Here is a 10545-nt window from a genome sequence, read left to right on the forward strand (position 1 = left end):
AAAACGCATCAGCTAGCTCTGCCATGCTTGCATTTTGATTGGCGTGTTATGTATATCTCAATATTGATTATATAACATACTACTTAAAATCCCCTTTTCATGACATCAAAAATTTTGGCTCGCGATTTGCGCTTGCATTAATGGTTAAAAATATATCAACTGATTACTGATGCATCCTATTCATAAATAAGATATCAATTTAATAATTAAATTGTCCCTTTTGTTTAATCTCGCGCTTAGCAAGAGGAATAGGAAGATAGTCATCATATTCATATGACATGTCCTAAGGATGTCCTGGTCCTATGCCTCAAAGTAATAATAATGAAAAATATCAGCTCTTTATTAAGTGCGATTTATATCCACTTTACAATTTTCCTACAAAATGCTTGAAATATAAAAGCTGAAATTGACCCCTTTTTCAGATCGGAATATCAAATATTTTAAGCTCGCGCTTCGCACTCGCTTTTATCTTCATGATAAAAGATGTATTTAGAATGCCTAGATTCTAGGTCTAAATCTGAAACAAATTGCGCATATTCATTCATTTATCCAGTTTCAGATCACAATATCAAAAATTTTCTGCTCGCCCTTTGTGCTCGAATTATTAATGTAGGAAGACCCCCTCTTATCCTTTCAATGATTTACAAAACATGAATAGAGTGTACCGTTCAAGGTCTAAATCTCGATTTTTTTTCCCCTCGCGCTCGCATCAATTGTTTAGATATAGGCTAAAAAGTATAGCTATCCTGTTCACGATTACAAAAATTGATTGAAAACTCCATTCTTTATGTAGAAATGTCAAAAATTTTCAGCTCGCATTATTTGATTGTTGAAATATGTAACGTCTTCATGGCTAAGTGCAAGCAGTCCTTAAAAGGCACTTTTCAATCAGTTCAAGACGTATATATGGTAGGGGGTCCTAAAGCTGCGCGGGTCCTAAAGCTACGCACCACTCATCGCGCATACAGTTTTTATGGCAAATGCGCACTCTGTGTGTGGAACTGTGACTGCAGAGTGACGAACGATTCCTTTTCAATTTTTTCTACAGAGGCTGCAGTAAATCTCTAAATGCAGAGAAAACCAACAACTTTTTGGAATTTTGGAGTTATATTCGCTTAAATTTCATTTTATCCTATAATAATATGAATATATTTTTAAAAATTGAGGCACAGGAAATACTATTTTTTGCATGATGAATGGAGTGCGTAGCTTTAGGACCCCTTCTACACCGGGTGGCGAAATCAAGAGGTGTTCGGAAAACACGGCGGGATTTTCGTACGAGTGAGTTTTGCGATATTTTCTTCTTGCCTTGGTTAATGATCTTTAGAATGTTCGCCACAAATTAGTGAAAGATATTTGTTGAAATATGAAAATTGGGATAGTTTTCATTGTTTGAAAACAAAGTGCTTAGCTTTACTGGGTCCCCCCATCATAAACATTTTCTGCTCGCGCTTTGCGCTCGCATTATTAATGTATGTAGGAAGATCCCCTCTTACTCATCCTTTTCATGATTTACAAAACATGAAATAAAGTGATGAATAGTGTCCCGTTCTAGGTCTACAGTAGAGGCGCACGGCCAATATTGGAGACTGTCTCCAATGTGGGAGATTATCTCCAATATCAGAGACTTTTGTAAAGAATTTGGGTATCCAATTTCAGAGACAGTCTCCAGTTTTGGAGACTAATTTCCTTTTTTTACATTTGCTGCAAAAGGATTACCTTGGCGGCAAATAAAAATGTGATAAGCAGATTCCTCATGAAAAATTACTCCTTTTCACCGTCTACTTTAAAAATTCACCGTCTTTTGTTTTGATAAGGATTTTTGTTGTCAATCACACACAAAACAAATGGGCTTCTGACCTCAGTGAGACAAAATTTTTGGTGGAAAAAATCATGCTTTTGTTGGTGTTGTTTCTTTTGTCCTTTTGCAAAGCAAGTCTCCAATGTGGGAGATTGTCTCCCCTATTGGAGAGAGTCTCCCATATTGGCCGTGCGCCTCTACTGGTCTAAATCTCGTTTGTTTGTGTTTTTAATTATGGGCAAAATAAGCATACTAACTTAGTCTTAGGGCATAGCCAAATTCAGTTCATGCTCATGCTGCTATTGTGCTAATATAAGTGCTAATGACAATTTAGATTAATCTTAGACTTAGATATATTATTAATTACCGTACCGGGTACCGGTATATTGTAAATTAGTATTACTAATTATTCCTAGATCTAAGGCCATGTCCATGCCCTCTTGATGGTTCAAATTCCAAAACAATATATATTATAGATATTCTAGCCTAGGTGTGGGCCTAACGTCAAATAATACACGTTATAAAGTCAAAAAGGGGCCTAAGCTTTCGATCCTAGCAGAATCTTCGTCGGAGGCAAAATTTTGCCTCCGACGAAGATTCTGCTAGGATCGAAAGCTTAGGCCCCTTTTTGACTTTATAATTTACTCCATTGGCTCTCTTTTATTAGATAAGCAGTTTTCAGCAGCTTCTTTTTGCCAAATAATACACGTCTACGATTACGATAGCGGGCCGACTAGCCTTAACTTAAAGGAGAATGAAACCCTTGAAGTTGAAACCAGCTGAATCCATATCAAAGAGAAAAATCAAAGAAACATATTGTTGAAAGTTTGAGGAAGATTGAATGAATAATAAGAAAGTTATGAGCATTCGAATATTGAGATCACTAGTGCCATGTAGATCCTCCCAACGGCAATGCGACCAAGATCTGTGATATCACACACGTACAACTCCCTCATTAATTTAGTACTTATTTCACTTATATTCTCACTTTTATAGAGTCTATCACAAGGTGAGGTGTTCTCTTTATGAGATGACAAGTACAGAGGTTTCACAACATTATATCATTGATGAATCGTTTGTCATATGATTAGAACGAGCAAAATGAGATGTTTTGGGGTATATTTTCAGTGTCCAAATGGGAGAGTTGTACGTGTGTGACATCACAGATCTTGGTCGCATTGCCAATGGGAGGATCTCCATAGCATTAGTGATCTCGACATTCAAATGCTCATAACTCTTTTATTGCTAGTCCTATTTTACTCAAAGTTTTGTTGATCTTATTCTTTGATTTTTCTGCTTTCACAAAAGCTAACTTGCTCCAAGAGTTTCATTCTCCTTTAAGCTCGAGCGTGATCGTCTCCGTGATCCCGGCACCGCCGCTAGGGTTGGCGGAACTTCGCGGAAGGGTACCGTACGTTCCCTATCGACAGTCCCACCTGCTAGAAAAGAAGTTAGAATAAAATACGAGTTCGACATGGGCTAAATCTCAGCAATATTAAAAAGTATTTAAAACTATAATTCACATTTTATTTTCGATACAGTTCATCAAATTCCCTACCGGAGCTGAGGCTGATCGTGTGATTGCACGCACATACAGTAGGCAGTCCTCGGTGAGAATGAAGCAATCTACGTCAATCGAAAGTTTCGGCACTCGATCAATGTGCAGATGGTTTGCGATGCAAAATACGTCATCAACAACGTCGTTGCAGCATGCAAGGTACTATTATTAATTTTACAATTATTCAATTCAATTCAAGACTTTAATCCAGACACAGCCTGCATATGCAGAGGTCCATATCAACAAATAACATACATGTAATATACATCAAAACAAACATACAAAGATAATACTGGAATAAACGAAGAACAAGTAGTCGAAAAGGAGAAAAACAAATCACACTAATAACTATAGGAACAAACAATGAATACCTAAATCAAGTGGTTATAAGCAGTAAGTGAATAGTACAATGGAAATATTTACATATGGCAAAATGAGTAACTTGTCTATCATAACCTTATTGTAATTATCATTGAAAATTAATGAATGATAATAATCACAAAAATGATAATAATAATGATAATAATCATAATGATGATAGATTAGTAGTAGTATTTAAAGTATATAGCAGTGATTACTATAATAATTTTTGTCATATATCATCATATGATTATTTGAATCAATATTACACTACAGTTGTTCAAACGGTTAACGGTACAGGGTGGCTGGTGCGTCAGCTATATTTAGAGCGTGCAAACTTAAAAATGTGGCCCACTTTATATTCTAAAGAAAATTATCATCAATCACTTTGTAAACATGCATTTTCTGTCATAAAAACCACACCCATCATATTTGAATTTAGGATTGACGACCCCCCCCCCCCCTAAAAAATGGTTTGCTCCCTTGGCTTACTCGAAGATGAAGAATATTCTTCTACTAGTACGATATAGCCAACTTCAAACAGTATTATAAATAAGAGTCCTTATAGGCCTGTGACCCTACTTGCGATTACATCTTTCAGTTACTGTTGAAATCCCTAAAGGTCAAGACAACCCTAGCTTGAATTGAATCAACAGAAAAAATAAAACAAGCATAATGTTGAAAACGAACATCAAAATCAAAGTGTTGAATTAGAAATTTATGAAATTTAAAAATGTTCACAAAACAATTATACAACTTATATAAATATGTTCCTCAATCTCAATTTTTTTTTATAACAGTAAAATATTTTACATTTAAGACCAATCTGACTGAACCATAAAAAGTATCAAAGAAAATGCTAATGTTCAGGGGGTTCAGGGAGGTATATAAAACTTTGCTTTACAGGACAACTTTGATTAGAGAAAATAAGAATATTTCATATCTCATATAATACAAAATAAAAAGTGAGTGGTTGACATAATCAGTTCCCTCACTTGCATTTACCGACCAGAATGTGCATTTCTGTTTTGCAAAATTCAGTGAAACTTAAAAATGTCATAACTTTCATATTTTACAACAGATTTTAATGAAATTTTGAATGTTATACTTTATTTTTCTTTATATATTCAGATCAATTTTTTCGGAGTGGACTTGTCCTTTAAGATTATGAATAGCGATCATGCTTATGAATAGCATTCCTAATTGTAGGGGGGGGGCAAGGTATCGTTTTCTATTATTATCGATGTTATCTTATTTTCTCTTTTGAAACAACATTTATTACAAAAGATAATATGTACAAAGACAGAAAATCGAATTGATATTTTAAAGGAGAATCCAACTTTGGTCATAAAATGGTGTGTTGGAAGCAAGCAATAAGAAAGTAATAACTCCTTTAAAATTGAGGTCCCTATAAGACTGGGCAAATTTCAAATTGCCAACTGGGTAAGTAAATTATGACAAGCAACAAGGGCAATAGGGCATATAATTCAGGATTTTGTGGTTTCCCCTCAGTATACCTATTCCCCTGGGGCAGTAATTAAAATATTACCCAGGTAGCTTTTTTTTTATTTCCCCATGAAAGAAAAATATAATTTGAATTTAAACTTTTGACAAAAAAAAAACATTTAAGCCATGTTATATATTGGCGTATACAACATGGGTAAAATTACAACATGGCTGAAATGTTTTTTTTTTCTAAATTACCAACTTTTTAAACTTTATTTGAAAATTCATAAATTTCTTATTGTTTGTCCGATATACTGTTCAAACTTTCACATATCAATTTGTCTCATTTTTCTTTTTCTTCTACAACAGCTTTTTTATTTGTGTTGGATTCCCCTTTAAGCGAGTCTATTGTGCATTTGAATTAATCCAAAGCCTATCAAATGATTTATGTCTCCAAGAAAAAAAAATTGGATAATAAAAAAATGTAGATATTAAAGAAAGAATTAATGGGGACATCCCGATAGACCGCGGGTCCGATAGACCGCTTATTTAGTCGACATGGCAAGATAAAGTATCTCGCCATGTCGTCAAGTCAATGGCATTTGAAAGGCTCCGTACTAGGGGTAATTGGCGTCTAGAGGGTAAATTTCCGGGGGGGGGGTAACCACTAGCGTACCTACGGGGGGGGGGCAGGGGGGGCACTCTGCCCCCCCTGACGAGTCAAAACCCATGCAAAAACGTATCTTTGCCCCCCCCTGACGGGCTTGAAAAACCTTGTTTGCCCCCCTGACGAGCTTTAAGACCTTCAATGCCCCCCTGACGAGCTTGAAGACCTTTTTTTTTTTTTTTTTTGCTTGTCAAATTTTTTGGCGGACGGTTTTGCCCCCCCTGTCGAAAATCCTAGGTACGCCACTGGGGGTAACAGTCCCTGACGATAAAAATATGGGGATAATATTTTCCTTTAAAGGGGAAGTTCACCCTGAAGAAAACTTTATTGTAAAAATAGCAGAAAAAATAATAAAAAATATTGGTGAAGGTTTGAGGAAAATCCGTTAAAGATTAAGAAAGTTATTAGAATTCAAAGTTTTGGATTTGTGACGTCATATGCGAGCAGCATTCCTACATAGCAAATGGTAAAAAATCAATGAATTTCAAATTTTGTATGGTTCCTGATGACTTTATTTTGTTTTCTATTTATGATCGGGTGTGAAATGATTTGTCTATTGATATACAAAAGGCACAGTAAAAACAATTTTCAATTTTCGGAGAAAATGACATTTCATTGATTTTTTACCATTCGCTATGTAGGAATGCTGCTCGCATATGACGTCACAAATCCAAAACTTTGAATTCTAATAACTTTCTTAATCTTTGACGGATTATCCTCAAACCTTCACCAATATTTTTTATTACTTTTTCTGCTATTTTTACAATAAACTTTTCTTCAGGGTGAACTTCCCCTGTAGTTGTCAGGGGGCGATTGTCCTTTGGGTCATCGTTATAGAACCCCATGGACTCGTATCATTGACCTTTTGACCTCATGATGACATTGGATCTCGCTATATCCTGATCATAATTTTACATACACCGCGGACCCGCGGACTATCGGACCCGCGGTCTATCGGACCCGCGGACTATCGGACCCGCAGTCTATCGGGCTGTAACCGAATTAATACCTTGAGCGGATTTTTAATCTATGCATTATGTCTGGTAAAAAAAAATACATGCTATATTAGATTCATACTGAAGAGGCAACCACAATAATATGTTCATGAAGGAGTATGCTATTTTGTCATTTGCAGATGGCCGGGATCAGTCCATGATGCACGAATCCTTAACATGAGCCACCTTGCATGGAGGGTTTCTGCAAAACAGAAGGGAAAGTGGTTACCTCTTGGGAGACAGTGGCTACCCCCTTAGACGATGGATTCAAACCCCATTTGGTCAAGACAAAGATGACACACCTGCCAAGAAAGCCTATAACAGGTTTATGGAATGTTACCAAGTAACCAATTTATCATGCATGATCGCCATTTATATATAAAATAAATTGACGAGTTTCTTGTTCAAGGACATCAACTTCACAGCTAGATAACCATCCTCACAGTAATTAGTAGAACTACCCTTATAGGCTTGCCTGAATTTAGCTATTCAAATATGTGAGAATTTTTAAAGGGGAATTCAGCCCTGGTCATAAAATGTTATGTTTGAAAGGAAAATGATAAATAAAACAGAGTGGTGAATGTTTGAAAGAAATCGGACAAGCAATTAGAAAATTATGGCTGCTTTGAAATTGAGATCCGTTTTGTATATTTCAACTGCCAACCATGGGCAAGTAAATTATGAAAAGGGAAATGACTTCTTTCACGTAGGCCATGTTATCAGGGATTTTTTATTTTCGCCAATCAAGTACCCATTCCCCTGGGGTACGTGAATGTTACCAAGTAACCAATTTATCATGCATGATCGCCATTTATATATAAAATAAATTGACGAGTTTCTTGTTCAAGGACATCAACTTCACAGCTAGATAACCATCCTCACAGTAATTAGTAGAACTACCCTTATAGGCTTGCCTGAATTTAGCTATTCAAATATGTGAGAATTTTTAAAGGGGAATTCAGCCCTGGTCATAAAATGTTATGTTTGAAAGGAAAATGATAAATAAAACAGAATGGTGAATGTTTGAAAGAAATCGGACAAGCAATTAGAAAATTATGGCTGCTTTGAAATTGAGATCCGTTTTGTATATTTCAACTGCCAACCATGGGCAAGTAAATTATGAAAAGGGAAATGACTTCTTTCACGTAGGCCATGTTATCAGGGATTTTTTATTTTCGCCAATCAAGTACCCATTCCCCTGGGGTACGTAGTAATCTAAATAAAACGTATATTGCTTAATGTCTTCATGAAAGAAAAAAATATTTTAAGTAAAACATTTCAAAAGAAATTACATTATAACTAATTTACTTATTGGAGTACAGAGGAGAGTATTCACTGCCTTAATGACATCAAAATATATGCGGCCAATTTGAAGTCTACATGCTGGGTATAGTGATTACCAATTTTTACAAATTTTATAACTTTCTTGTTGTTTGTCTGATATCAACTTGTCTGATTTTTCTTCTAAAAGCAAGTTATTATTTGGATTTGGCTCCCCTTTAAGTGCTGAAATGTCTTCATGAAATGTTAATCTTTATTTTTTTTTAATGCAGGGCACATGCACGGACACGATGTTTGATTGAAATGACGTTTGGACAGCTGAAAAAAAGTTCAGGTGCTTGAAGGGGCATGGAATGCAGATGGAACCAAGGAGAGTCTGTGATGTTGTTGTTGCATGTGTAGTCTTGTACAACATAGCTAAGTTATTAAATGAACCACAAGACGAAGAAGAAGAAGCGGATCAACAGCCTGAAAATGAAGAGGGATGAAATAATGAAGTCAATGTGGAAGAAAATGATGCTCATGAGTACCAGATTGGCCAAATGGTACAAATGGATATTGTTAATGATTTCTTCACATAATCTAGCTAATTTATATATTTTTTTTGAAGACCCAGACCTGACCCAAAAGTAAAATTGACAAATCATATACCAATCAAAAGTTTATAAACTACTGAATACAGCAATGTAAGCCTTTTCACCACTAAGCAGTTGAATATTTTGCATTATAATAGCTCTAATTATTGTGCTTTTCATCGGCCTCAAAATTGTGAAGTAATGTGTTAAAAACGTTGTGATTTCATAGGTTTGTACACATAAAAACTGAAATATTGTCAGTGCCTGTTTCTTCTTCAAATGAAAAGAAAGTGAATATATAAATCTCGAAATTTAAAAAAATCAATATTTTTTTCTGTGTAAGAACCTTTGTAATCGTAACACTCCTGACGTCACGTAATTCAGTCTGTTAAAAAAATCAATAAAGCCTTTTTAAGCAATATACTCAGCTGTCTAGTAGTGAATATCAGACTCACGACTTTGCACTATGTAATTCCCACTTGTAAATTTCACTTCTAGCCTCAATCTTGGTCTTTAAGTTATGTTTTCAGGTACATTGCAGACTCTCTTTGGTACATTTGATTAATGTAGAAAGTTGATAACATAATAGGGTGGGTGGGGGAATATAATTAATCTCATTGAATGCATTACCTACTTTTTATCAATAGAGTATCCATATCATAGCATAATATCAATTACTAAGGGTTGGTCATTATTATTACTCCAGTAACACTTTCATTTTCTAGATGTGATTTAATTGCAAATGTCATCTATTGCGTACCGTGAATTATGTAATCCATTACTTTTGCGATAATTATTTGGAACCCTTATGATGTTTAACTGATAGCTATTTATTGAATAAAAGTAGTCTGAAGAGAGCAAGAGTAGCATTGTGACAGCAACTTTGAATGACAGATTCATGTCACCATATTCAATAAACAGCTTCCCTATTTCAGTATATAATGAACAAAGGGTTTAGAAAAGCAACTCTTCAAAATTAAAGCACTTTATTATTCATGTCAGACTATTTATTGACAATTGAATAATTCCATCAAGGTATAACTATTTCTATTTTAAACACAAATGAACAAATGTATTCTCATAGACATAAAGAAGAATATGTACATTAAATAAATAAAATTACCAAGTAAATGTCATTTTTTTTAGATAATTGTATATAACTATATTCTATATACATCATATAAATATGACTTGCCAACAGATTTGATAAATTAAAGGCACTTGAATTCACTGTATCATAAGTAATGAAATTATTGAATATATCTATAATAATTTATCTGTATATAGTTGTATAAACTTCTTCATATATTTTTAGATACATTAGCATTAATAAATACAATGGAATTTAAGAATTTAAATTGCACAGTTTCTCTCTTTTGTTAAAGTGTGTGAATACTTTTTCAAAATTTCATATTTACAGGAATTCATATTCAAAATGCACCTTTTATTCAAAACCTGATATGACAGAAAAAGATGGAGATATGAATAACAAAAAAGTAGCTCCCCTTCTTCTTTATTCAACTGAAAATTGTTACTTTGAAAAAAAATATTATCCCACCATGTGTTCTCACTCATGTATGACTTGATTGATCAATTGTTGTTGTTTTTCTTCAAAATATTAGCCAAAATGGTACTGCTGCAAAATGATTTGCATGAAATCAATTCATCTAAATGTTTATGTACTTTGAAAAGGGGGAGAGTTACTTTTTTGTTATGTGTGAAAAGAGTAGGTCCATGTCAATTCACCTGAAATGTTCATGTTGCATTATGAATGGAACCATTTATAAAGTTTTCATTATTTAAGGGCCCTGGAGATTTATCTTAGTGGATATATTCTTATTTAGACCATATGTGACCAGCCA

General features: G+C 34.4%; 1 protein-coding gene and 1 long non-coding RNA gene across 3 annotated transcripts in view; one reads left to right on the forward strand and one right to left on the reverse strand.

Annotated features, from left to right (window-relative positions):
- The window catches only part of LOC129274387 (sulfotransferase 1C4-like), a 22223-nt gene extending 18726 nt beyond the window's left edge, over positions 1-3497 (reverse strand). The window contains exon 1 of one of the 2 annotated variants that reach the window (XM_064108247.1): positions 3360-3497. The gene's annotated coding sequence lies outside the window, so the exon portion shown is untranslated. Of the gene's footprint in view, positions 1-3324 lie in introns of both variants that reach the window. The other variant, XM_064108248.1, reaches the window with a different exon arrangement.
- LOC135156301 (uncharacterized) lies at positions 3244-10038 on the forward strand. Its single transcript, XR_010295417.1, has 3 exons — positions 3244-3518; positions 6968-7151; positions 8381-10038. It is a non-coding gene; the product is annotated as an uncharacterized LOC135156301 (long non-coding RNA).
- Positions 10039-10545: the final 507 nt, after the last annotated feature.

This window comes from Lytechinus pictus, chromosome 13 (genome assembly GCF_037042905.1).
Source record: "Lytechinus pictus isolate F3 Inbred chromosome 13, Lp3.0, whole genome shotgun sequence".
In the NCBI taxonomy this organism is placed as follows: domain Eukaryota; kingdom Metazoa; phylum Echinodermata; class Echinoidea; order Temnopleuroida; family Toxopneustidae; genus Lytechinus; species Lytechinus pictus.